The sequence below is a fragment of the Diprion similis genome, chromosome 6, assembly GCF_021155765.1.
Source record: "Diprion similis isolate iyDipSimi1 chromosome 6, iyDipSimi1.1, whole genome shotgun sequence".
In the NCBI taxonomy this organism is placed as follows: Eukaryota; Metazoa; Arthropoda; class Insecta; order Hymenoptera; family Diprionidae; genus Diprion; species Diprion similis.
The window spans coordinates 6,236,631-6,263,800 of NC_060110.1; the positions used below are offsets into that span (position 1 = coordinate 6,236,631).

Genomic DNA, 27,170 nt, shown 5'->3' on the forward strand with positions numbered 1-27,170 from the left:
CCCCCCCCCCCTTCCCTTCCCCCTTCCAACCCGTGATGTGGATAATGCGTATGTGTGTGGGTGTGGGGGAGGCCAGGAGACACACTCGGTCTCCGGAGGAAAGGCGAGCGAGTTCTCCGGGGCTTAAGTCCTTTTTTAATAAGCTCCCCCTACCCGCGTATATACGAATCGTCCATGGACCTCGGACGCTGCCTTGAACCCCCGACGGCAACGAGCCTGCATCGGAAACTCAAACCAACCCCCCTTGCGTATAGGAATAAATAAATGCCGACGGTGTATATAAGGTATACATACATAAGGTATGTATGTAGGTACGCTTCTCAAACCGGCCATTCGTCCTATACCCATTGTAACGTGTATAATTTTATACACCTTGCAACTAGTTTCACACTTCGGCAACGTTGTACCGTCGACTATATAATGTCTTTGATGTAGAAAAATGGATGCGAAGGAAGTGTACGAGAGAACAAAAAACAATAAGAGATTGACACGAAGATGATAGCAGAGAATGAATCTAGTTTTACATTCTGCAATAATTATCGACGGTCCGTACAATTTGCGGGGCTTCGAACGGAATTACTGCGAGTCAATGATCCACGGTTGTGGCGAATATACTTGTTTCGCGGAATACTGGAAGCTGTCCAATATTTTTTGGACCGGGGTTGAGAACCGATGACTTCCGAACGGCCGTGACGTGTGTTAGGTTAGGTCCCAGAGTAAATTGTATGAAATTTTGACATCCGGTAATGTGGTAGGTAAGTACGGTTAAATATGCCTTTTCGAACGTGTTCAAAAATACCGGTGCATAGCGAGTGTAATACGGGTGGTTACGTGTACGAAAATAACATAATAAGATCGTTGAGTTAACGGACTCGGAACGAGGATAGAAATTGCCCCTTTACTTAAAGGTAGACGTACAGTACACTGTGATCAGTGACTGTTCAGGATGCCTGTTGCAAGGTGAATTCAACTGTGCCTGCAAGTGCGGAAATGAAACGCGTGAATAACGAAAGTGCGAAACGTTGATCGTAACGATCCTGTTAAAAAGTTCCTACTCTCCTCGATGCAGCATAATTCTCGTCTACTCACAAAGTGTCGGGAATGAACACAACGCGGTAACGATAACCGATGATATTTCGAGGGTTTAAAAGATGCCGAGAAGAGAGTATTATCTGGAGGTCGAGACCGTATACCAACCAACTTGTGTACAGATAGAGCTATAGTGCTTCCTCTCTGCCGCCTAGAAAAGACCCGCGAAGAAGGAAAGGAGAGGACGGAGGGCGAGCAGCAGCAGCAGCAGCACCAGCAGGAAGAAAAGTGAACGATCCTCTCCCTGCATGGCCTATCCATTCACAAACTCAACCTACCACGTGACTTGGCCCACCCTTACGTTGCTGACCCAGCCACCACGGCGGCTACCCGACCTACCGAGAGAGAGCTAGAGAGAGAGAGAGAGAGAGAGAGATAAATAGAGATAGATAGATAGATACGAACTCGGCTGGATCTATCCCATGCGAGTTCGTAGGCTTGGGTAGTCCAGTATTTTTGCTGTTCAAAGGTTTCGAATCACCTGGAGCGGTGCTGGATCATCCATTTCCATTCTTTTTATAACACCGATTCTACATGCATATCGATCCTCACGACTGTGATTATTGCTTGAGTAGGTTCTTTATAGGGTGAAATAAATTATGTTCAGTACAATTGTACTGTCGAGTAATCACATATGGCTTGCATGGTTACTACAGCAGCGTTGCAGTTTTAGAAGATTCGTAAAAACCGTAAACAATGAAACTGCGTGAGATTTGAGATTTCGGATGAACTAACCAACGGCAAGGAACGATCGGATGTACATATAGCTAGTAAAATCGCTCGAAGAAATACCATTGTTCCCGGACAGTATATGATCCTCGAGAAGGAAAGATGCGGCTGATCAGTCCGACAGTCCAGCCTCCTGCAATCATCACGTACTAACAAAGATTGCCAGGTGCAGTTACCGGGCAATATCGTACAGCAAGCGGGCTCTCGGCGGGTTCTCTTCTTATTGTTCGCATGCCTATATTAAACCGGGGATACAGCAGAATGCAGCACCTTGTACCGGACTGTAGGTGCATAAACAACTTTGTGAAATCCTAGAGGCCAGGGTAGGGCACAGGCGGCCGAAGTACCGCAGTTGAAACCTTTGTTCGAATTGCTACTCCCGTGTATAAACACACACACACACACGTACACCCACGAATGCACACCGCATACATGTTATACCTGAACTGGTCTGTACAGCGTGGAAACGCGCGCGAGCTGGGCTCGACGACGAGTAGAAAGAGGAGGTGAAAGAGAAGAAGGAGATGTGCAGATGGCAACTGTGCTGTTGCAGAAGTACGTCAGAAGCTCGGCTTCACTTTTACGAGGGCATCAAAACGCTCCGTGATTCCTTGGTATGCGCAAGGCGTATAAGGTGTATACCTATACCTACATATACCTCTGCGAATGGATGCATAAGCGGTGGGATTGGTATGTCCTCGAACACTCGAGCATCTCATCCCGCTTCTGCTCCATCTGGGAATACGGTAACCCGTGGTAGATGCACGGCGTCAAACTATACGCTGGACATGCAGAGATATCGCAACGAAGAGTTAAACCGTGACGATACGGTAGCCACGCAGGAAGCTGGCTATGGCGATGAAGAAGATGGGCAAGAAGTCGCGTAAAAACGTGCCGGGGCCCCACGGGGTCCCGGAACGGTCCCGCGGCGGACTAAACGCTCGGAATGCCTGCGAGTTACGAGGATCGCGAGTTGTTTGGTGAGAAAAAACGACGAGACAAGATGGGGGGAAAATGGGTGAAAATATCTGACCGGACAGCCAGGTGAATGGAGTTTTCGGTCCGGCCCGAGGTGGGCATGCAGGTAGGTGCTGGTAAGCGAGGGAGATGGGAGGGTGAGCCGACACCCCTGGGCTTCACCGGGATGTCTAGACGTCCGGGAAACACGTTTACGGTATCAAGACCTAATCCCGGATGATCAGCCGGCGATAAAACCACGAAGCTTGGTCGATATGTTGCGGTGTAATGATCAGAAGAGAGTGAAAAATGGACGTCGAGGAATGCGAGTACAGATGTTAAATTCAGAGAGACTGCTGTGCGTCGGTGGAGGTAAGGGGGGAAAAAAAAGAAAGAAAGAAAAAAAGAAAAACTTGAATGGCAGAGCTCCACGTTCAGGTAGACATAAAGGAATCCGAGGGGATGCGAAGCGTTGCTTTCGGGGGCTGTGAGGGGAGGCACGGTCAGCCGACGACGTAACTTTCAAACTTGACCGCGAGTTATAACAGGCTGAGGGACCAGACAGTTGGGCGCCTTCGACTACCCCCGACGGACACCGACACCCATACAACAACCCCGAACCCACTTGTGTACCCTCGCAAACGCTTCCAGGCTAGGCAAACCGTACCACTTGAAGCTTGTCACACAAGCACGTTGCGGGGAAAATAAACTAACGGATGTTTCGACCGGTTGACGAATGCTCGAATAATCTGCATCTGTGCGATCTGCGTGCGGATAGTTTAATCGAAGATCGCAATACGAAAACAAGGTGAATATTGATGACACACTTTCAGCAATGAGCGAATCTGTGACACCTTTCCAGCTGAAGATCATCGTAAGAATGGAAACAATTGGAAGATTTTTCAGAGATAAAAACTGCACACGTTAATTTCGCTGCATGGATCAAGACTGCTACATCACGCTGGTTTACTTTTCAACAGCCGTACGTGGTAAGGATGTAGAAAGTGAATGTGGTATGCCAGTCAAACGCTTTTGCGAATACTATATTCCGAATCGCTTATATTTATTAACGAGGACTCTCGCTAGTCGATTAGGATAGAGATTTAACGGATTATTCAGTGAATAATATACCATAATGTGAGAATTTGTGTCTAGCTTTGCCTGCTATGGTTAATTAAGAAAACTCATTTGTTTTCTCTTTCAGGAATTCTTCGACAGCCATTAAACTAGGATGCAAGATTCCTCTTTCAGATTTTTCTTATAAACTTACGAAGAGTTTCGCGAGATCTTTCGCATTTTTTCAGATCGTTTCAAGAGATTGCGATGAGACGAAACATTGTACAAAAGTGTGTAACTTACACCGCATAAAATAAGAATTCCTAGTTTTTTTCTCAGTTCGATAAAATACTGGTAAAGAAGTTGACTCGTCCGGTTGATCATTTCCTTTTGGAGTTCGCGCGAGAGGAGATTCTCTCTTTCACAATTATAAACGCACCGACCATGAAGAGAATGAACTCCTCGTACAACGCTGCGAGGATAATACGGAGACGTTTTCCTTCGACTACGTTTTACGAAAGACACAAATTATACCGAGCAGCAGGATGTATTGATATTCCGGTTCAGAAGAGTTCGAGGATATACGGCGGTGGAATGTCAGTATATTCTCGCATATTTCTGGTTCCCTTAAATCTTGTGCGTCTTTTTAATTTTGTTTTGCTAATACCTTCTCGGAAATGAGATACCTTCGGCATATCGACATCGCGTCGTTTCTGGTTTCGACTATAAGATGCAGGTATGGACGCCGGGTACACATTCACACATCCTAAGCGGCGCGCGGCGCGGCGGCAAGAAAGTATTCCTGCTGCCCATAATATTATATCCTGTATTTGGCAGTATAGACGGGATTCCGTAGCGCGAGTTCCCGCGCGGGGTCGGTGATTAGGCGGCCCCCGCCGCCACACGTAAACACACGCATTAGCGTCGTCCTCTCCTCGCACCCTGAACCAGGCCCGTCGACGACCTCCGTCCTCGTCGGGACCATCGCCGAAGAAGGGACACCGCGCCTCGCCTCGCCTCGCCTCGTCTCGCCTCGTCTCGGCTGGAACCGGCCGACCGAGAGCACTCTAATTACGGCTAATTTCGTTAATTACCGGCCCAGCGTCCTCTTCTCTTATTCTTATACCGCTATAATTCCAGGTCTCAAACTTTGTGTCTAGACTTTAAACAAGGTTTATACTCCTGCGGGTCCGCACCGCGTGCAGTATTCCCATATATACCCACGCTGCCTGATTCCTCCGTGAAGCTGAAGCTCGATGGTAGATAAGTCGGTTGCCATAACCGCTGCTTTCTCGTGAACCCTACCGTTCAATTACTCCGATTCTCCGTTATCATAAATTTTTTCGGTCCCGCGTCGACCTAGAACGGTAGCTGAATCCTTGTCCGCAAAATTTGAATCATTCCAATCCTCGTTCACCGTCCATTCAACGATTCCGTGTCTTGATTCGTCACAGATTAAGGTAGCGGAGTGGTCGGTTCACAGAGACCCTGATCTTCGTACCAATCCTCATCGAGGTTCGAAGATTATCGGAAGTCCGTTAGTCGAAGAAACGGGTGGACCGGATTTTGAAGCTCGTTGGCGATGGGATGGATGAACTTTCACCGAGGTTGACCAAGTGCGGCAAGGTCCGGCTTTTCGGAGGGTCCGAGTGCACCTGCGGGGGTTGACTGGGGGTCGAGGTCGACAATGCAACACCCGCCACCAGCCGGCCATTGTGATCCATTGTGGACTAGGTGTCAGGGGTCCGATTCCCGCCTGCCTTCCGCCGACAAGTCTTACGGCGTAATCCGTTCCGATTCCTGCACAGCAGGCTGGTTCTTATATACGATCCGTTTACGGTGAGCCCTTTCGGAACTGCTGATGTCACTGTGTAACCGGGATGACGTCGAAGACCAGGAGAGTTATTTACAACTCTTTGTTTACAATTTGCTGCAGCTCGCTGTTATATCCGCGTGTAAGAACGCACCGCGCCTGACAAACGTCCAATTAAACCAGCCGGGCGCAATCCGCAACTCGAAATCGCATTCCTCGCCTCCCTGCAGCCGCTGGACCCGTCTGTCGGACATTGTCACCTCTGGAGCGAGTGAGAGGGGAATGCACTCGCCGAACCAGGTTGCCGAGGTAGGTACATCGGTCACTCCCACAAATCTGCGACACGTTAGTCCTTCCGTAGTCGAACGATACGTTAACGGAAGTCGGTTTTGAGCGGGTCCGACTCGTTTGAAACATTCTACGTACGTGATCCCATCTACGCAGCCATGGCGAGTGTAACGTCGTGCATTCCGTAAATGAGGAGAAGCACGCGTGAGGATCGAGAGAAAAGCTGACGAGTCTTTGTAAATGAAATTAGGAGATCAGAATGGGAAAATTGGTGATGATAAATGAAATTTATGGAATAGGAGAAAAAGGTTACCGATGCAGGATTCGAGTGGGTAATGAACACCGAGAGTTCACACACTCCTCGAGTGTCTGTAATATCCTCATCCACGACGTTTTTACCCACTACAACGCCTGCCCATGATTACTCGGAGAGTCAAGTTTCAGTCACTTCGAAATGATGACAAACTCCATCCGATTAGCATATTCATTATAGGTGGCACACGGCACGACGTGTGTATAAGACAGAGAAGACGTAGTGTACGCCGATTAGCGGAGTATGAATATTTGAATCCTCTCGAATACTTCAGATCGTATGATAATGCGATCGAAACTATGAATAATCGTCTGCCCACCTTGCCTCCGAGCACATGCAGTTGTAATACTAACACAGTAGTTGTGCCCTTCTTACAACCACGAAGGTCAATTGCGTGACCAGTGACGTCACTGAGTTAGGAGAGCTTGAACCACATATATATTGCACGATACGTGAAAGGTCAGTAACACACTGCTCAGGCAGCGAGAATGAAATTCTTGGAGATATAATAGGACTGTGACAACCACACGCGTGTGTTGAACGCGGCAAATAGATAACTTGCTTGTTTTTTCACGGGATTCCGGTCACCGCTGAAGTCCGATCGAGGATTCCAAGATTTGGGAAAACGAAGTTTTAAGCAAAAACTACTGAATTTAACTTGTTTCGGCGATCGTTAGCGGAGACAACGCGTCAAACTCGTCAGAAATCACCCTCCGAGTTTTTCACGACGATGGCGAGCGAGGGGTGTTTGAAAAAAACGCGTGGAGATTCCTCGCGCCGCGGCTGGATAACCGAGTGAATAAATTAAGACTGGGCGGGTGTGCGTGAATAAATAAGAGTCGCGTGTCAGCGCGGGATCGGCGTAGATAGGCCGAGTTATACACGTGTCGTGGTGGGTGGTGATTAGATCGATAAGGTAATTACCGTTGATGCCATGCCGACCGGTTGGCAGCGCACGACTCGTCGTCACCTGTACGTTTTCAGCAAGGTCGATACCTACATACCTTATGCGGGATTTCTACGCTGCATATTGCATCGGTGGCACGCAGACACGCGGTATATTGTCTCGTTACTCGCGTCGTCGACGTCGCTTCGCGGGGCCCTGGAGGCGCCGTCGAGGAGCAAAACGAGCCGCGGATCGACGGAACCCCTGCATCACGAACCCCCGGCCCCGATCGGGCCCCGGACTGAAGTGTAACATATATGTATGTATAGGTGCAGTGATGAACGCTGCCGTCATCAGTCTGCGGGCGGCACGAGTTCGTTTAATATAACACGAGCTAAAACATGGCCGCTATCTCTCTCGTATCTCATGCAATATTGTTGTTACAGGTTCCGTGCACTATCACGTGTGTCATTAAGTGTGATTATATTACCCACGTTGTTATATAGCGTACGAGTACTAGCAGCCCGCTGCGGTTCCACCCGCGAATATTTCCAAATGCTTTTCGTGGCAAAAGTATCAGACATGGCCATATGCTTTCGGGAACTTTTTTCTGAAGCTTATAGTGACGTTGAAAATTCTTTAACATGAATTTCTCTATCTGTTGTAAGAGTTTAGTCAGCGTTCACATGAGTGTGTGATCAGACTTGGCTTACAAATATCGTTGTATCTCCAGAACTGTTGATCTGGTTGTAACTAAATATGATTAAGAGGTTATTGTAGCTACCCGCGGAAAAAATAAGAATCGAAATCGGTTCGGTAGTTCCAGTGTTATAAACGAACGTACGATTAAATAGACAGAGAGACGTCGAGTTCTATGTATACCGAGGGGTTCTATTGAAAGGACCTCCTCGACAATTGCAGTTCGTTCAGTTCACATGCGCAGCCAACTTCGGAAAAATGTTACTTTGGTCATTCTTAATATGCGAGAGGTTATGGTTGACCGTCGCATGTGAACCGGTCGATTCTAGGGAACTTGTTCTTATCGGTGAAGGTTGATTGCTTCATGCTGCGAGAATGAATGCGAGCCAATGAAAATTAAATAGGTTGAATCGCGCGCGCTACGAGCAGGTCTCTTCAAGAGAACCTCTCGGTATATCCGCAGCAATAACCACACGCGTGTACATCACACACCAGTGCTCGACCCTCACCCGGCTTTACCTTACAGGGTCACGTTGCAGCAGGTCCGTATCAATGATTCAACTCTAATTTTCCCTCCCACCCCCCGTCATCATGCGTTTAAACTCGATGATCTATTTAAAACTTCAGTTTATAGGTACATATGTATAAAGTCGTGGCTCGAGCGGAAGGGAAAATTTCAGTTTATACAGATTTCAGAAGTACAGAGCTACGGTTGCCCCAATTTATTTAATGAACCATCATTTTCAATTATTCAATTATTCAATTATTCAAGACTCAGAAATTACTGTTTCCGAACGGTGCATGAATTCTTCGGTTGCACAATTACAATCGTAAACAGCGTCAGCGTGTTTTAGTGGTTTGGTTTAATTTTTGTAAATCATTATTCGGTTTCAAAATTGTTTTTTTCCCAGTACGCATGGCTCCCTATCCTAACGACAAGTATACGTATATCGAATGATCCGTAGTCGGCTGAAAGTTGTGCAAAGTCACGGAGTCTGAGCTTGGACACTCGAGGGGTTGAGGAGTAGGTCTGTCGACTCACGATCAGAGAGGGTCCCGGGTGCCAGCGAGACCCGAGGCATCAGGCGATAATTAAAAAATTACAGGAGGCGGGTTGTGTACCGTTCTTCCCATTGATGCGGCGCCAGAAAATAACGCCCGCAGAGGCGCCGCATCGCCTATATATAGTGCGGGGACCAGGTGCGAAATTAGACGTCGCGACGTCGAACCTGCAGCTTCAAGAAAAGTGGCGCAAAATGAGAATGGGATCAAATTGAGGTAGCTGGAATTCATTCTGGAGACATGTACGTGGTTGAATGGCAAACAATTTTTTGTTACAATTATCGCTTAGAAATGGCATGAAATCGTCTAAAAACGTCTTCAAATTAAGTAGAAACTGCTTGAAATCGGTTGAAACCACTTCAAAATCGTTTGAAACAATTTTTCATAATTTTGTAACGATATGAAATCACTTGAAATTATGTAGAAATCGTTTGAAGTATGTTGGAATCAGTTTGAAGCCGTTTGTAGTAATTTAGAAACGATTTAGTATCGCTTAACATCACGCTGAAATTGTTTGAACCAGCAGCTTGGAACAATTTTTAAACCTGTTCAAACCGTTTGACATAACTTTAAAACAGTTTGGACTTGTTTCTGGCTCGATCCGTAAGTGAATGGCCCCTCGGAAAATGATTTGAACGGTGTGGCTTGTAGGTTCGATGCGACAGCCGGTGGCGTGCTGTGGATTTTTACGTTTTGAAATTTGCCTCGCGTTACGAGAAGAGAGATAATATTGTTTATATATGGGTGGATGGAAAGGGGGAGAGTCATGCAGCGCGGTATTTGGCCTCGAGAGGCAACAACAGATCAATAAAAATTCGCGACTCCGGCATGTTTCAATAAACCGCGACGCCCGCCTTCTTCCCGTTCCGCGGATAAGATTTTGTCAATATTCAATGCCACCCCCGATGGCACTCAGGGTCCGTCTCCCGGGTCTCGGTGTTTCCACAAGTGTTTCAAAAGAAGAAGTTTTTTCGTGTCATCGCGCCCGGCCCGATTTAATCCGACGTCGCGTCGCGTCGGGGGCTCAAGGCGGGAATTCGCGTTTGTTAGCGAGGTGAGGGGCGGGGGTGGACGGACGGCCAGCCGGCGTCGCGACGCTCTTAGTTTGAGAAAAATCCGCGAGATGGGGACTTGGCCGTTACACCCACGAGTTCCGAGTGCCAGCGGCAAGAAGGCGCGAAAGAAACGAACCGGCGACGGAGGCTGCCGCCCTCAGCTCGGCCGGTACTCGGCGTCGCGACGCTCCGACGCCTCGGCCACCCCGAGCCAAAGAATGCGACGAGGCTTCGAGGCTTCGAGGCTTCGAGTCGTGCGCTCCTCCGGTTCACTCGTAGGTAGGATAAACCCCAGATTTTATTCGCCGATTTGTCAAACTAGACCAGCACCAACTCCTTCTCGACCCAGCGATCCAGCCTTACCCTCTGCTAACCTCGAACTTAACTCCCGCCTGCGCTTCCCTGGATTTTATACTCGCCCTTTTATTGGTTAATGGAAAATCACTGAAACTCAACCTGATAGCGAGGACTTGAATCTCGAGCGAAATCGCGTCAGGATACGTTATCTTTGAAACTAAAAATGGCAAGATAAAAGATTCTCTGTAATTGTCAAAAAAATGTGTCTTAGGCAATCAGGATCCAGAGTAATTTCAACTCGGTGAGAATCAAAAACTAGAATCGGGACGTGAGAGAAGGATCAAATATCGAATTATCGAAGAACGGAAAACCCAATTCTTAGAATATTCCAGTGTAGAAAGCCAAAATGTTTTCTATACAATTCTAATCAAAAAATGGAATTAGAATGATTGATAATATATCAAGTCATAATCCTGGCGATTCTATATTTTACCTCACTACGTTATGACTTTTCCATTCTCAGACTATCTACATTTTGAAACTCTGTCTGAAATAGATTTTCGCATATTTAAAAAAATCGATGTTGCGAACCATTCCGGGATGAAGTCGAATTGTAATCTTATATAATGCATGGTGTAAATAAACACGAATTCACTTTTACATTTCCAGCTCACGTATCAAAGTACATGCATGGCAATTATTTTTACAAAAATTTTGCAATGAACCGTAGTATGAAAAACCGTGCATATATACATATACGTATAAGAATGGTAAAAAGACGGAGAAAAATATTCGATTCACGCAAGATTGAAGACAGACGTTCCCAACCTAATCCGACCCTGCGGCAAGAAAATTTTCCTTGACAATTTTCCCCGGATATTTTAAACCACGAAGATTTTCTCCACGGTATTATTGGCGGGTATTCGGGGTTGAGTTTAGGACACGACTCCTCTCCATGGTGAAACTTCGTTGTCATGGGAATATAAAGGAGGAGATATATACACAGGACGTTAGCAAAGGTAGAGAAGGTGTCATCTCCTCCTCTTCCTCCGGCTCCTCCGCCTCCTCGTTCGCCTCTCTCGCAAGACGGGAACTCGGGCTCCTCTTCGAGGAGGACAAAGAGCCCCGCTCGAGCTGAGCTTCGAGCATAGCTAACTAGCTGAATCTGAATCAATACCGACTTCCGTCCCAGCCAACCAGCCATAGCCAGCCAACAGCCAACGCTAGATTGCGATACGTCTGCGGCAAATACCGACGACGATTCCTCCGTATCATTTTGTGAAAATCATTTTGCCAAATTTCGACTTGTTTTTTGTCTTCATTTTCTCTCACGTGATAATCACAGAGTCAAATTTTCAGCTACGCTTATTTTGTAAGCAGTCCTTAATATTGTGGGGTAACTAAAAAATGCAGTTATATGTAAAAAATGAGAATGAATTTTGTAGGTATAACCCAAAAATCTAGTATGTCAGTATTCGCAACTATACATTTGATTCCAATTAAAATATTTGCTTGTATGAAACGTTCTTGAAATTCTAAAAACATGTAAACTGCCACTGATTTTACAACATTTTTTCAGTATAATTATAATAAATGAAATTTTTCCGTCCGTCACCCCCGCCCCCGAGCATTCGAGCTCTAAAAGTCCCCTCGAGAAGTTTATGGGCCTACGGCAGGGTCGGTTCGCTTTTAAAACACAAGGCTTATCTTTTAAGTAAAAAGCATGCCGCAGCTCCTTATTTCAGACGTTCTTTTCCCCGCCACTAACGCCGGATGTTTGATGGAGATTTGCTTGCACCGCAGATTATTATGCGTCGGTGTGCGTGTATTTATTGCACCCTCCTCGAGAAAGTGCAGGAAGTAAGAGTCCGCGGAGGTAAATAATAATTAATAACTCAAATTTAATGAAATATATAACAAAAAGCATGTCGCATTTTTATTCCCGCTTCGACTGATGCAGTTGCTGTGGATTCCACGCAGCCAAAAGTATCAGGATTTCGCGGAATGAGTATAACAACGTTATATGCTCCGCGCGAATTCCTCCTGAATTAGCTGTATTAGTCAACGCGAAGCGTGAATAAAATAATAAAAATTAAATAAAAAGACTAGAATCGCGGTTGAATCGATTTTAATTTATTATCACAAACGTTTTTCCTTTTTCCAGTCTCGTCTCAGGTGATTAATAACTGCAAGGTAAGAATTATATTATTCAATTACTGTACATTTATTGACGTGTTTACGGTTTTTGTCGTTTCGCCAATACGAGACTCGTCAACTAAAGAAAAAAAAAAAAAAAAAAACAAACAAAGAGCACCGGTCATTAAACACAAAATTAGCACGAGTGACAAGCTACTCGTGACAAATTGCGATTAAGTCCTCGCCGATTTTTTCTCTGTTCTCTGTCTGTTCTTTTTAGCTTCGCTTGGTTCCTCCACATCGCAGATGATTATCTTTTACATACAACCATAAGCGGATAACTTAAATCAGTGATTCTGAAATAAAGCAGTGACAAACAACGTTTAAAAAGATAGAAAACAAAAATAAATAAAAGACAATTTCTTCATCTTGACGCATTAATTATTTCTCTCAATTGCCGAAGGAAAGAGGACGAGGGGAATTCACCGAGTATTTTTTATTCGAGTTTCGCGAAGTTTGATCATATGTTACTGGAGTGGGTGAATTTTCGCGATTTGCCACGTAACGCAGCGGAGGCTTGCGCTGAAACTCTGGTAATACACACAGACACATAGAAAACACCGGGGCACCTAATTAGCTGGGGATATTTCTGTAACGTGACGTCAGTTTCAGCTGGCCAGAGGCCAGCTTTGTACCAAACTATAAACCATATATTCTCACCCACGCGCGCCTGCAATTAGCATCCCAAACCGAACCAATCCGCTCTCAACCGCGACTGCCTGCAGGACGATCAAAGGGGCGCACAGATATTTTCGCAACAAGATTGAGAAGAGTGGAAAGTAGAAAAGAACAACGATTCGATTATATGCGATAAAAATTAGCAATTAGTTATGAATTAATTTTTTCCTGAATTAGAGCATTTCAAATACTGTATAGAAAGTTGAAATTTCACGTAAATCTAAGAAATTTACGATTCATCGATGTTTTCCTTCAACGTTACCATCAGAAAATTCTTTTTGGAGATCGGAAAGCTAATTAAAAAAAATCATATTTTGGCCTTGAACTAAAATTTAAACATTCTCACCAATACCACGAGGAAAAAATGGAGGAAGGAGAAACCCGAGAAAAAAGAAATGGAAAAAAACAAGTCGTACAAAAAGTGAACCGAATTGTCAACATTGCTGGTTGAGAAATTTTCTCCGTTTCTTTTTTTTCTTTCAAATATCGAGTGATCGATGAGCCGCGTCGCGCGTTCACCGAATAGTTGCACAGCTCGGCGGCGATGATAGCTCGAGAGAGAAAGGAGGAGAGAAAGAGAGAGAGATAGTGTGAGAGCGAGAAGGGGAAAAGAGTGTGTGGTGCGTGCACGTGTTGCGCGCAACCATGTCTTTTGGCACTGTGTCTCAGATCAGCTGTGGGTTTCGTCTGTATAGGCAGTCACCGACCGACGGACCATCGACCATGGACCTACCTCAACGGTGAGACCGAGAGAGAAAGAAGGGGAGAGAGAGAGGGAGGGAGAGGGACTACTTTTCAATAGCTGAGGAGCTGCTGGTCTTGCTGTGCTGCTTCGTGAAACGCGCGAACTGGGTGTTGCACTCTTTAATCTTCTTCCAGGCAGGGTTCTCCGACTTTCGTCCCATATCCGCAATTTTTTTCGGCCCCAAATCGGGCCCAAAATTAACGAATAGTATGTCCTGCGGTTTGGGCCTGTGTGGTTCGGAAAAAGCTCGTTTGAAAGAAAGTTCATTTATTTAGACAGATAATGAGTATATTGTCGTAAGATTTTACGCACAAAGCCTTAATACATTTTCAATCCTTCAACTTTTTGCAGTAGTGCGCTGAAAATTTTCTAGCAAAAGTTCCTTGCGCGTACAAATTTCATTCGATTTTCCAAAAACATTTTTCAAGACAGATGTTACCGTAATCTCAGCTTTGTTGGAAGAAATTTTTGATCACATCTTTTTCATTAATTTCAGAAATATAAAAAACTCGGTATTATCAAAATTTCACTGGAGTCCCCCCAAAATACATTTGGACGCGGGCGGAGCTGCGAATACGAATAGCAAAATTTGCTGGTCCGCCGAATAAGTTTTCTCCGTGTAGAATTTCGTTTGAATGAAAATCCAGAAATGAAGAGGAGAACGCCTGGAGATTCGCGAACGCATGCGGACGTTTTGCGACCCCAAGGAATAGAGATTTGCTCGCGTGCAGACCGCAAGGTACGTAAATAACCGCGGCGTTTACGCGCCAAAGTCAGCGCGATCCGCGGTCTCCGGGTTCCTGAGCGGTTTGTGTGAGCGTAATTAATCTTCGTTAAGTAAGTAAGTAAGCAAGTAAGTAAGCGGTAAAGCCGTCTCACCTTAACCGTGAGCTTGTATGGATAACACATTCACGCATACGTGAGAATATAACCGAGAAGGTGAGGCGATGCGAGGCGAGGCGAAGCGATGCGATGCGATGCGATACTCGCGCGCCTGCAGTCGGGCTCTGATTAAATCTGAGTAATTAAAGGAGTTAACCTCAAGTTAACTTGACTTAACGCAGTCACGCCCGCTTGGCTACCTCGCCTCGCTTCGTTATGCATCTGCGTTCATAAGACCCTCGGTTATTGTAATGAACGTGGAGGAAGATTCCGCAATCAATATTTAACCAAGTTTTTTGCCATTTCACATAAATTTTTACAATTTTCCTAATTTCTGTTATACCTAGACATCTGATTTGTCAAATAATGGTGATTTCTTCAAACCAACGTTCGTTTCAAAAGTTTCCTCCATTTTTTTATTCATCATGTTTTAGAAGTTCAGAGAATAGTAATTTGGTTACTTTTCGAACTTGGCCAGCTTAACTAAATTCAATATGGATTCCAAAACGGTACTGTGTGACGTCATGTGTGCTTATATTAGAGTATTCTAGAAATAATAAAATTTTTTTGTTTTTCAAACGCGCGTCAAAATTTCGCTAGAACATCTCAAATATAATATCTCAGCCAAATATGAGCTCTTAAAATTGATATTCTCTTTCTACCATTTTCTATTTAAATAACACGTAAAACAAAGCGGAAAATTTTTGAATTTCTTTTCCTCGTAAATGCCTTGATTTATAAACTATCTAAATGCAGATTCTTCTAGAAAATTTTACACTCCGTGAAAACGTACTGAGATAGAATTTTCTCAACTCTATCCGATTTGGAAATATTCGCCTATAAAGAACGCGTCATCTTGAAAATCTCATATCAACATATTATTGGAATTTTGATAAATCCTTGTCACGAAAGCAAGAAGCAAAATTCCATCCTCTCAGAAATCAACTCCTTTAAGAAATTGAAAGTCTTTTTCGATGCGGCTTTAATATTTTGTAAGGTTTTAAGCCGAGAGGGTGAGTGTTAAAAAACCGCGGATGATGCAAAGCGCCTCATCTATAATTGCACAATTAATCGCACCCCATAATTTTTGAAAGGCTTCGCTCATTAATTGCCTCGCACAATTAACCCCTCGGTAGGTACTCGTGAAATGGTTCTGCGAGCGTGGAAAGAAAGATTGCGGTGAAGCAGCTGGCGCATAATAATTAAGCTAAAAAATGATCATCTTTTTAAACAGTTGTACGCTTTACGAAGGGTTGAAGATCAGTTCCTTCCTCTGTTTTCCCCCTTTCGTATAATAACTGCTCTTCTCTCTCTCCCTCGCTCTGTTTGGAGGGAGTTTGCAATGCCGCGGGATAATATTTGCCAGCAATTAACCGGGCGTTTGTAAACGAACCATTGAGGCCCCTCGTTTCGCTCATTGTCTTTTGTCCGGCGTTTCACGGATGCTGGAGAGAGCTCGAGCCGAGGGGTGGACCAGCGGCGACCCTCATTCTTTTCGTTTCTTAACAATTATCTTTACCCCGGGTAATCTCGCGGACGTGGCTCCTCTTTTCACCGCAAAGAAATACCCCTCTTCAACGTCTCTCTGCAGAAGGCCGAATGAGAGTAATAATAATGATAATATTTTATCCGCAACAAAGAACCGCCGCTGCCTCCGCTCGCTGTACCAACTTTCAGCCACCGTAATTAACGCGTTAATATTATCCTAAATACAAAAAGGAGAGAAGAAGAGGAAAAAGGAAAATACCCCTCGGCCCGCAGTTCACCGGATGAGAAAAAATCTCAATTATTATATTTATTCTTGCCTGCCTCCTCCTCGCTTTTCCATTAAATGCCGAGGGGGAAGATTCTCTCTCTAATTTGGCTTGATTATTAACAAAGAGAAAGAGAATTCAAATTGTGTATCGATATCGAGAGTTGTAATAATAATAACGCGGGAGGGTTTATTAAGCCACGTACCGCGAGGCGTTGGGGTCGGGGGATGAAATTAACAAGAATCTAATTACACAAATTCCTGTAGAAGGTAGAAGAAGTTAATTAAGCAATAAAAAGTCGCCGGAGAGAAAAGAGAGGTGAGGTACAGAATTTCGTGGGGTCGAAGAGCCGAGAAGCCGGAGTAAAATTAAAATAAACATCCCCTAAATGAGTCGCTGGATCCCTCGGCTAACAGGCGTTAATTAATTCCTCCATAGCAGAGGTTGTGAAACTGAAAGAAAGGCGAGAAAGGGAGGGGAGTTGGCTGGTTCTGACTACCGGAGGGTGATAACAGTGGGCGAGGGCAAAGAGGCAAAGAGGCAAAGAGGCAAAGAGGCAAAGAGGTATTAAACACCGCCAACCAGCCACTGTCTCAGTCTTTAATTAGCCACGAAGTGCTGTCGGCGCGAGGGATCGAGGGTGCGGGACTCGGAAAGCAACAGGTGAGATGCAAAGCAAGGGTTATTTCCATCCCCGGGACGTACAGCCCGTCCCTGCCACTCGACACGTCGTGCATGCATATTACATTACGTACATCGGGAATGACGACTTGCTAGATGAGTAATTACGTGTATATTGTGGAAGAATCGGTAGGACAGCGATTCACGCCAAAGAATTTTCCTAGTATTTTGGGGTGGGGGTGAAAAATTGGAAGGGTCAATATTTGGAATGACGGATGTATCGGAATTTCAAACATGTGAAAATAAAATAACGATAGATTAATTGTTCGAAATCTTGAGCCATTGGTTAGTAGTCATTCTAATCAGCGACACTTTCAAAAATCAACATTCCGAACAATTCAGGTTTCGTTATTTTATTTTCGCATGTTTGAAATTTCGATGTATCGGCCATTCGCAATATTGACCTTTCCAAGTTTTCACCCTCACCCATATTTTGCATTATAAGATTTTTATAAGGTTTTCATTTTCACCGCAAAAACTAACAGGTTTCGGATTCCACCGCGAAAGCTAGTATGTTCGTCGAACTGAAACGAATAATGTTTATATTTTACAACGTTTTATCATTCTTCGACTGTGTACTGTAAAATATACAAATTACGTATCGAAGTTAAAGAATCGTGCTGGTTTTCACGGCAGTAATTTAAACGTGTTAGTTTTCGTAAGAAGAGTCGAAATGGTTGGCTGATTTTTTCGTTTTGTGTCTTGAGTTCTTCGGATCGCGTCGAATTTTTAATACTGTTCAATTAATATTCATGTTATTCGATAATTGGTACAATATTTTCAAAACATTTAATCAAAGCTGTGAAAAAAATTTAATTGTCTAAAACTGTTACGTAATTTCTTAAATTTGCGGTCTGTAAAGTTATCAACGTTTACAAAAATCAAAATACTCAGTTTTTTAATTCGATGATTTTTTTCGTTGTCAGATCGTTACTCACACTGGTTGGAATTAAAAATGAGTTCTATTCAAAATTCACTTGAGTCCATTGATTAATTTTGAAATTTTTGGTATTCAGTTTTGTCTGAACAATATATTAAAATGTTATATTTCAAAATCTCAAAAACCTCCATTTTTTGGCGATATAGTCTACTTGAAGAAGAAGAAGAAGAAAAATCTCCGCAGTACAGATTCAGCATCGATATAAATAAATCGTTTACAAGCCATAAATTTCACAAGCTGCGATACGTTATTTTAAAAATCAACGATATTTTAAAGAGTGTTTAATATAGATTGGCAAATACTTGCGCAACAAAATTTTGAAAATCCAATAATCGTTGTGAAAATTTCACAATGTGATAAAAAGCCCATTTCCAGTTCTGAAACGTAACAGCGCCAAACATGTTTATGGATCGAGAGGATCGTTTCAGAAATCAAGACCAGAGGTCGAGACCTGTTGATTGTCGTTTGCGAAAGGAGTAGATTGTGGAAGGTGACAGCGAAGGGGTTGCAGGCGCGATAAATATGCGAGGTTAAAATCAGCCCTCTCCTTCTCTTTCCTTCAAAAGGGGTGAAAGCTAATGAAAAGTACATTAACGAGGAGCGGGTCTTAAGCGCGATAATTTGCGTTGACGGGGGCGTTTGGCGTCCCAGAACCCTCGCTATTTAATTACAGTTAAAACATCCCTTAAATATTATCGAAGGGGAGCGCTGACACGAAAGGGTTTAACATTGAGCGAGCCGAGATTCACCCTCGGTGAGGGGTGGAATTATTGCAGACGTAAAACGTGCCAGCCATAAGGCGAGGGATGTGAAGCAAAGAAAAAGAATGCAACGTAGCCTCGATGCACATTCTTCGGCTTGAAGTTCTCCGCTACGAAATTAATTGGTAACCTAACCTTGAACCTACCCGAAATCAGTGCAAAAACTTTTCCGAGCAGGTACTTTTAACAAGTCGTTATTTCAGGACAGTTCAACTCTTGTGTTAAGCATTGAGATTTGAAACATGGTCTCTCATTGTTGAGATTTGCATTCATTTTACTCGAAACCAAGCTTTTTCAAAATTCTTCTGAAATCTCGTACGCGTTGGAATCGATCATAGTTTTGGAAAAAACTATAATTGAAGATATGCTGAAGTTCGATAAAATCCGGAAAGGCGTAATGAATAAAAATCACCAAGCAAACTAACAATCCGAGTGTTTAGAATGTGAAAACACATGTTCAGGAACAAAACGTATAAGCTCATAATGACGTGAAAGTTCAGGCTCGTCGAGAATACTGTTACCCGCTGAAACTGTGAAAACTTAAAAAATTGCGTAAATTTTTGAACCATGATAGTTTATAAAATGAATATAAAATTACAATCATCCGTTCAAATAATCGTTTTTTATTCGCGAATATTATCGTACAAATATCACCAGTTCCACCCAATAACTTGAATGAAAATGGCGAAAGGGTGAGCACCCCGCTTAATTCCGCGTCGCACGCGACAACCCTCAGCGGTAAAACAGCTCCCCGTTTCTCGCCAGTTGGTTTTCCCCATCCCCAACTGTCCACGGATAGAAGAAACAAGTGAAAAGCGTCGGCCCGTGTCCTGTGGGGTGCTTGAGATCCAAGGCACGATCGGGCGAATCAACAGACACAATTAATCGACGAAGGGAGAAAACGAGGAGAACAAATCCGACGTCCGACGCACGACCCCCTTGGCGAAAACCTACGGACGTCCTTCACGGTATTTCTTATTTTCTTTAAAAAAAAAAATCCCCAAAAAAAGGGGAAAAAAAGCTTCTCACCCCCAAAAACAAAGGATGATCGACGCCCAGCCGCAAAAATCGTTTGATTCGGGTCGTCGTGTCAGCCGTTCGGGTTCGTTGGCATCGTTCACACGAGGAGAAAGGGGCTCGATCGCCTCGTGTGTGGGAGCCGGAGGACGTACGCGGGGGGGAGGAGGGAGGCTTTCCTATCCGTCCGTGGCCGACGAGAAGAACGAGTTCAGGTCTGACCGTGACCTACCTCTTGCCTGACGTCATCGCTATGTGCTCTATGCGAGAGTGAGAGCCTCGCGTCAAGGGACGATCGCCGTGAAACGAAAGAACATGGGTGGATGTGGATAGACGTATCCGCAATTCGTGTTTCCGGTAAGATAAGGAAGAAGTACGATTTAACCCGTTCACTTTGAAATGAAAATATTGACTGAAAAAGCCATTATTTGAGTAATTTTTTATAGAAAATCGTAAAAAATTAAAATCAAAATTGTACAATATAGTGTGCAAAAAAGCGAAGGTTCTCGAGATCAGGATGTTTTTCGGAATGTGGTGAATGGTGATGTGTTGCAAGTTTGAAGAAGTTGCAGGTTCGATAAAAATCAAGGGCATCTATCAAATTGTTGTGTGAATATTTTTTTTTTGTAGACGGAACTGAAGCTCGTTCGATGATCCGTCGATCGTCATCGATCAATCGATTATAACACGGTTGGAGAGAAGTTAAAAATATCGATCCTTTTGGAAAAGCTCTTTATATCTATAAGTTCGTCGTGTTGGTTATATCGCAGTATTCCGAGGTCTCAGCTTTTCATAAAGAAACAACATCAAAGCCAGTGAAAACTTTTGACGAGAAATTCGTTCTCTAAAGGTGGTTCGAACCTCGGGCGAAGGAAGAAGAAAAAAAAAAAAGAAATGTTTAATATTGTCGAAAACACAACCGTCTTACTTCTCAGTATCATTACGTAAAATATTTTTACAAAAGAATCTCAGTCCAATCTTTTGTCCTCTTTATACGCAATGAAAATCGGAAAGATTCTTCAAAAAAGAATCAGCGATGCTGACAATAATTGTGACCATAAATCTACAACCAGCTCTCTGTTTTCTTTCTTACGTTTCGATCTTCGGCTACGGGATGAAAAGGGAAACGAGCTGTAAAAAGTAAAATGAAAAGAAAAATAAGAGGAATTAAATAAAGATGCGATGATAATATAACGACGAGGCAAAAATAAAATAGAAAAAAGGACGACGCGAACGCGGAGGAATTAATTAGGACCGGGCAATCAAGGAGATAGCGTGTCCCAAAGTGGCGAAGGAAGAAGAGGAGGAAGAGAAAAGCGGAGGAAGGGAAGGGAAGGGAAGGGAGGGGACGGGACCACGGCGACAACGACGACAAGAAAAAGGTGTCAGTTGCCCGCGGTATAAATACTCGATCCTGTTTAACACCAGTCGAACCAGACTCTTAACTACACCCCCTCCCTTTCTCCTCTTCCCCCGTCGCCAATCCAAACCACTCATCGTGTCGAAGTTTGCTAATCACAGGGATCTTCTATCAGCAGAAAAGGTTCGAATGAAGGGCGTAGAATTTTCAAAATGTGAACATGCAACGGATGGCACGTATTATTTCAACTTCCGGCCAGACTCTTATGAGTAAAAATTTCGATCTGGCTGCGATTGCATATGTTGTGGTGTAAGATAAGATATGAAAGTCCTGCAATTTTTATGACTTCATGTTTTACCGTTTACGAGAATCACTTTGATTAGTTTTATAACGATTTTCAGCACTCTCTGCTCTTGCCGAACATGAAATCTGTTTCAGGGTAAATTTTTGGTAACTGCGGAAGAAAACTAAAAAAATACTTTAGTGTGTATTTTTCTACACATTCGGTTCTTCAGATCCGAAGGGGATAAGAATTAATTGTCTTCATTTGTTTCGTGTTAAAAAGTAAGTAGAAAAATATATAAATAAAAATAAAATTAATAATAAAAATATATATATATATATATAAGTACAAAAATGAGATGATGATTAAATCGGTATAAGTATTCCAGTGATATAGAATATATATTCCAAAAATTTGAGATTTTTTAAATACTTATACGGATTTGATTATAATCCTAGTTCCAACCGATACTGAAAATCTCAGGATAAGCTTCGAAATATAAACTTTTTTACTAAACACTTCGCATCTACTTAATACAGGACTAAAAACGTCGGAAAGAATATATATTATTCTTCAATTCCTTAAGATATAATTAAAAATTGATTAGATATTCTGAAAGCTGATACTTTTTCACACAAAAAAATAAATTAGGTAATCTATTTTCGGCTGGTTGGAAGTGCGAAAAATTTCAAGGTGTAAAGATTGAATTAAAAATCTTGGTATAAATTACAACATAAATGCATCCAAATTCCAATTAGTTAAAAAACGTGAAAAAATCTAGACCCTAATAGACTCGTCTAAGGTCGGTGGATCTTTTTCCTCGTCCTTCCTTTACGGGTAGTGCAAACGCATCCCTTTACGATGAAATCGCGCACATCATTAAGCGATTCGTTATACACGTCCACTCGGCAAGATCGCAATAACGAGGTGGAGTTGGGTGGTTACCGGTGGAGGCGAAAGATGGGGGGAGGGGGGGGGGGGGGAGTCAGAGGCTCCGGGTTTTCTCTCCTTCGCATGAGTTATTAAGATTCTTGCGCGCATGCCCGCTGTTCTTTCATCGATTCATAAGAATATCCTTAGCTCCGCTGGCTATTCTCTCGAGGGGTTGAGGCCCTCCCGCAGTGCCGCATCCACCTGACGTCTCGAGATCCCGTATTCAACGATTCCACCCCCGCCCCCGGCATTTTAATTTTTTCATCTGGGTGTTTTTTCTTTATTTTGTTTATTCCGTCAAAGGTCAGTTTATTGTTAGATGTTGTAAAGGCGAGTGTGTATGTTTGTATGATTGCTCTTGTGTACAATGTGTGTGTGACCTTATGTGTATGATTTGAATGACCTGAGAGACCGATCATGTGAAAAGAGGTTTAGCGAGCAGTAAGAGCGTGAACGTCTGTGCTATAGAGTCGAGCGATAATTAAAAGATTAATATTGATATGAAGTTTATTGCTTCCGTGTCTATTTTGTTAATATAATTCATTTGCTTGGTAAAAATCCTTTCGTGTGTACCGACCACGTAAAGTCAGACTATAATATTCATTCACAGTTAATATATTAACATTCTTGCTGAGTTTTTTTGTTATTCAAATTTTGATTCTATTCTTTTGTTACAATAAAATTTCCTTCCTGTTTAACAATTCCGTTCTCAGCTTGATTTCTATTTTTTCTGTCAAGAATAGTGCACACGGAATTCGTATTCATGTATATTTTTACTCTTGATAATTTATAAATAAAAAACAAAAAATTAATAACAATATTAAAGCATGCTATGAGGTAGCAATATATTACATTTGTTCGAATCTACTAGTACCTTGGAGGCCCCAAGGGCTTCAGATTTCGAAGTCTGGCTGGCAAAAGCAGTGAGTGTCTTGAGAAAGAGCAGAGAACCATATATCGTCAATTTACGATGTTAAGGAAAAGAGAAGTCTGCAGCCCTCGCTCAGCTGGCTAGAAAATTCTAGAAACGAAAAATGAAGACCCTTTATGTAAAGAAGACGAGTGTCTGTCCCCCAGAAAAAAGCGAACCAATAGAAGTCAAAATTACGCTATCTTTTGCCTCTTTGTGTCCCTAAACAGAACCTGCATGACACTTATTTGAAATATCTAGAGTGAGTTAGACCAAACTCGTATCAGGCCAACATCAATTATCCTTTATACTTACTTATTACTATTAATATACTTTATAAATTTTGAAAAAAAATTTCCATTCAATTCAGATACTCATTAAACATCGAACCATTAAGAACTCATTACGATTATATGAATAGTGAAATATCTGTCAATTATAAACATTAATAAGCGCAACATGGTTTAAAATTTATTAAAAACCAGTCTGTGCACCTCACGTAAATATATTCACACGCAGAGCGAGTCTCAAAGTAACTGCTGGATACAAAGTATTTTTTTAATATTTGATTCTTTTTGTTAAAACTTTTCAATCAAGAATATCACACACACCGTAATTGAAACGTTCAATCCGTGGTATTCTTGACACGCTACTGTCCGCGTCGTTCGGATAAGCATTTTTCACCCCTGCATGCAGTCCAGCCGATAGTTGAATAGATAAAAAGAAGCGTCTAAGCATCGTATACGAACACGCAGACCATTGAGTAACTTTTCCCCTGCTAAGCGAGATCAAGAAATGAGAAATGTGGGTGGGTAGTAAAAGGATAGGGAAGGGGGGTGGGGGAGGAGGGTTAAATTGCAGCCTAGTGATATATGCGTTTAATTAACCATAGAGAAGCTCGCTCCCGACTCTTGTATAGAGTGAAAGGTATACTGAGATATAACCTCGCGGCCGAGAGTGTCGTGTATATACTTAGGGTGGGGGTTAATTTTGTCCGTATACACACCCCAGCACCCTCCAGGAAAAACTTATAATGTGGGTCTAGTTAGCCGGTCGCGCGAGGATGAAATAATACTTCGGTAAGAGGTAAACAGGTATATACATGTATAGTGCAACCACACTGATCTCCTTTTCTTCTTCGTTGGCTTCAACCCCTTCAACCCCCATTCAGCCATTTTTATTTCGCTGGAGTTTAACCGAGTGCATTTGTTGTCTACGCGGAGTGATTAATCCATAACGTAAAACGGGGGGGGAGAGGACCGTTACTTCCGTTTCTTTATACTCGTTTATTATTATCCTTCTCCGTCATCGTTACTAATTCTTCTTATTTTTCCAAATCTTCTACTTGTTTTTGATACCTATACTCTGTGTTTTATAGTCCCGGCTTGTTCTGATATCTATGTGTGATTGACTATCATTTCTAGGTGTAATCAGCGATAACGATGTCATAGAACAACGACGTGGTGGGTAATAATGTTACAGAAGCTAGCTGGTGATACTTATAATATCGATTAGTATCTTGTGAATAATTTGTTAATTAATAACATGTGTATGTCAATTACGTGCTATTACATTGCCAATCGCTTGAAACACGGATATCCTATCTATAATAATATGGACTGTTTTATCGGTATCTCATAAAATATCACCTGCTATCTATTCCATCGGTTGCTATTTTTTCAACCATAATAATAATGATGTTGCATAAACGTATACGACAACAACCAAGTGCCAGTATATACATATGTTTAATAACAATCACCGAGAGACGATGAAAGTGATAATGACACGTCACGATGACAATGGCGACACAGATGACGATAATGACGATCGGAGAGTCATTTGTCTACCCTGAGTTCTATTTTATATAACTATACTATTATAATAATGGAAGAGTATTTTGCGGTGAGTGAAATTATCGGATAATTGCCAGGCTATTGTTGTTACTGGCGATTGAGGTTGGCGGTAGGTGAACACTGGACGGTGAATTGTGTTTCACGAGTTTTACACGACGTACATATGAGTTTTTGTTGATGAATTAACGCCGCTCGACTAATGACTCTGTATTGGTGTAATAAAGCCTGATACGTGTCGCGCTGGACTTCGTCTAATGTGTGGGTCACGCGTTACGCGTGTAATGGCATCGCTGAGGTACAAGGTAGGTACATCGTACCGACGACAAGGATACAGAAACGTGCGTGAGTGCGTGAGTCGGCGCACCGTACTAACGATGAAACAGGAAATGCCTCATAACGCGAGAGCGACTTCCGCCAGTGAAACAATACATCGGAATTGCCCGGAGCTATGATAAATCCGGCGTAATTCCACGATGAAGTCGAGTCTTCTTCATCAGCGTATTTTCTCTATCCGTCTAATTACGCGCATGTGCAAATATTCACATCGCAATGAAATTCGGTTTAAAATCAACGACGGAATAAAATTTCCATTCCCGAGTGATTTCCGAGGCGCAGCTTCTTTCTTTCCTATGTTAATCTCTGGTTGATTTTATGGTTCCATTTCTCCTACGTCCCGATCGACAAATGTTTACTTTGGATGGAGGGCGCGCATTCTTATCGCGAACAAGTGATAACGGGATGCACGTATTTGCATAGGTAGTCAGGTACGGTGTGTCAAGTCTTCGTTTAAGCTCGTTTTAAGTAACTTAAAGTAGGTAGAGATACTGATCTCAGAGTATAAACTTACCGTGGAGCAGCGCCGGCATAGAGGAATTAACGATTTGGTGTCTTTCTGCAACAAAGAATCGAAAGAAGACTATGATTAACATAAAACATAAAAAATTTCGCCTCAACTCCAGTAAAACCCGTCACCCAACGTCAAACACCTTAGTTGATAAAATCGTGTCAAAAGTCGCACGCAACTGTCCACTTCTACAGATTCCAGTTCACCTAAAACCTTCTCTCAGGCCTGCAAAGTAAACTGACCAAACCACTTTCCATGAACGCGATACTGTAATACAGAACGACAATGGTTACATATGGGGTGAAATTCATGCCCCGGAGGTGTTTGCACGTGTCTATGTCTGTTTGGAAAAGAAGAGGAAGTGTACGAACCAACCCTGCGTGAATGGGTAAAACCAGCGGTGGTTATACGAGGCCGAGGACAGCCTGGTGTATGATTATGTTTTACTTTGGCCGGCTCGGGCCACGGAAGCTCTTCGGATAATTTCAGTAAATGGGGTACAATTATTCAGGGGGGTGGGGGGTTGGACTTGCGAGTGCCGAGTGAAGGGTGTCGTTGGCGGGCCATCCGTATCGATTCTGCTTATTGCTGTGCATACGTGTCGAGTCGCCGATAGCAAGAGCTCAGTGGGATGGCCAAGGCTTGTGCTTTTTCCCCAACCACGTCCAGCTCTCCGCCGTAAGCTGCGGGTGTACAAATATCGTCCCCAGGTAGGTGTACTGACATGCCGGACTCGCTTCTCCGCAAAAATTACCCCCGGGAAAAATCACAAATAACACGTTTCCGCCTTCGCCGCGAAACCTCCAACCGTCCTACCATATGCAGGGTAGGAACGGTACGGTACCGGAGACACCCTTGTCATTCTCCCTTTCGTGTGTATCGTGCAGTCGCTTAGAAAACACGCTGCTTCGTCGCGAATCGATTCTCGCGTAATTCTTCACCTCCTCGAGTTTACGGAGGACGTCTGTACTTACTCATCTGATTGCGGTCTGACTTCTTGGAGTAACTCACAAAATTTTACTTAATTACGAGGTTGATAGGAGAAAAGAACAGTTTTTGAACCCAGTTATGAGCTCGCTGACCCCG

At 43.2% G+C, this 27,170-nt stretch overlaps 1 protein-coding gene across 4 annotated transcripts in view; it reads right to left on the reverse strand.

Moving 5' to 3' along the window:
* Positions 1–27,170, reverse strand: part of LOC124407118 (zinc finger homeobox protein 4) — a 197,439-nt gene that overhangs the window by 94,572 nt on the left and 75,697 nt on the right. For 3 of the 4 annotated variants that reach the window (XM_046882954.1, XM_046882956.1, XM_046882958.1), the window contains exon 3: positions 26,088–26,132. The exons of the other annotated variant lie outside the window; for it this stretch is intronic. The gene's annotated coding sequence lies outside the window, so the exon portion shown is untranslated. The remainder of the gene's footprint in view (positions 1–26,087; positions 26,133–27,170) is intronic. 4 annotated transcript variants of the gene reach the window in all.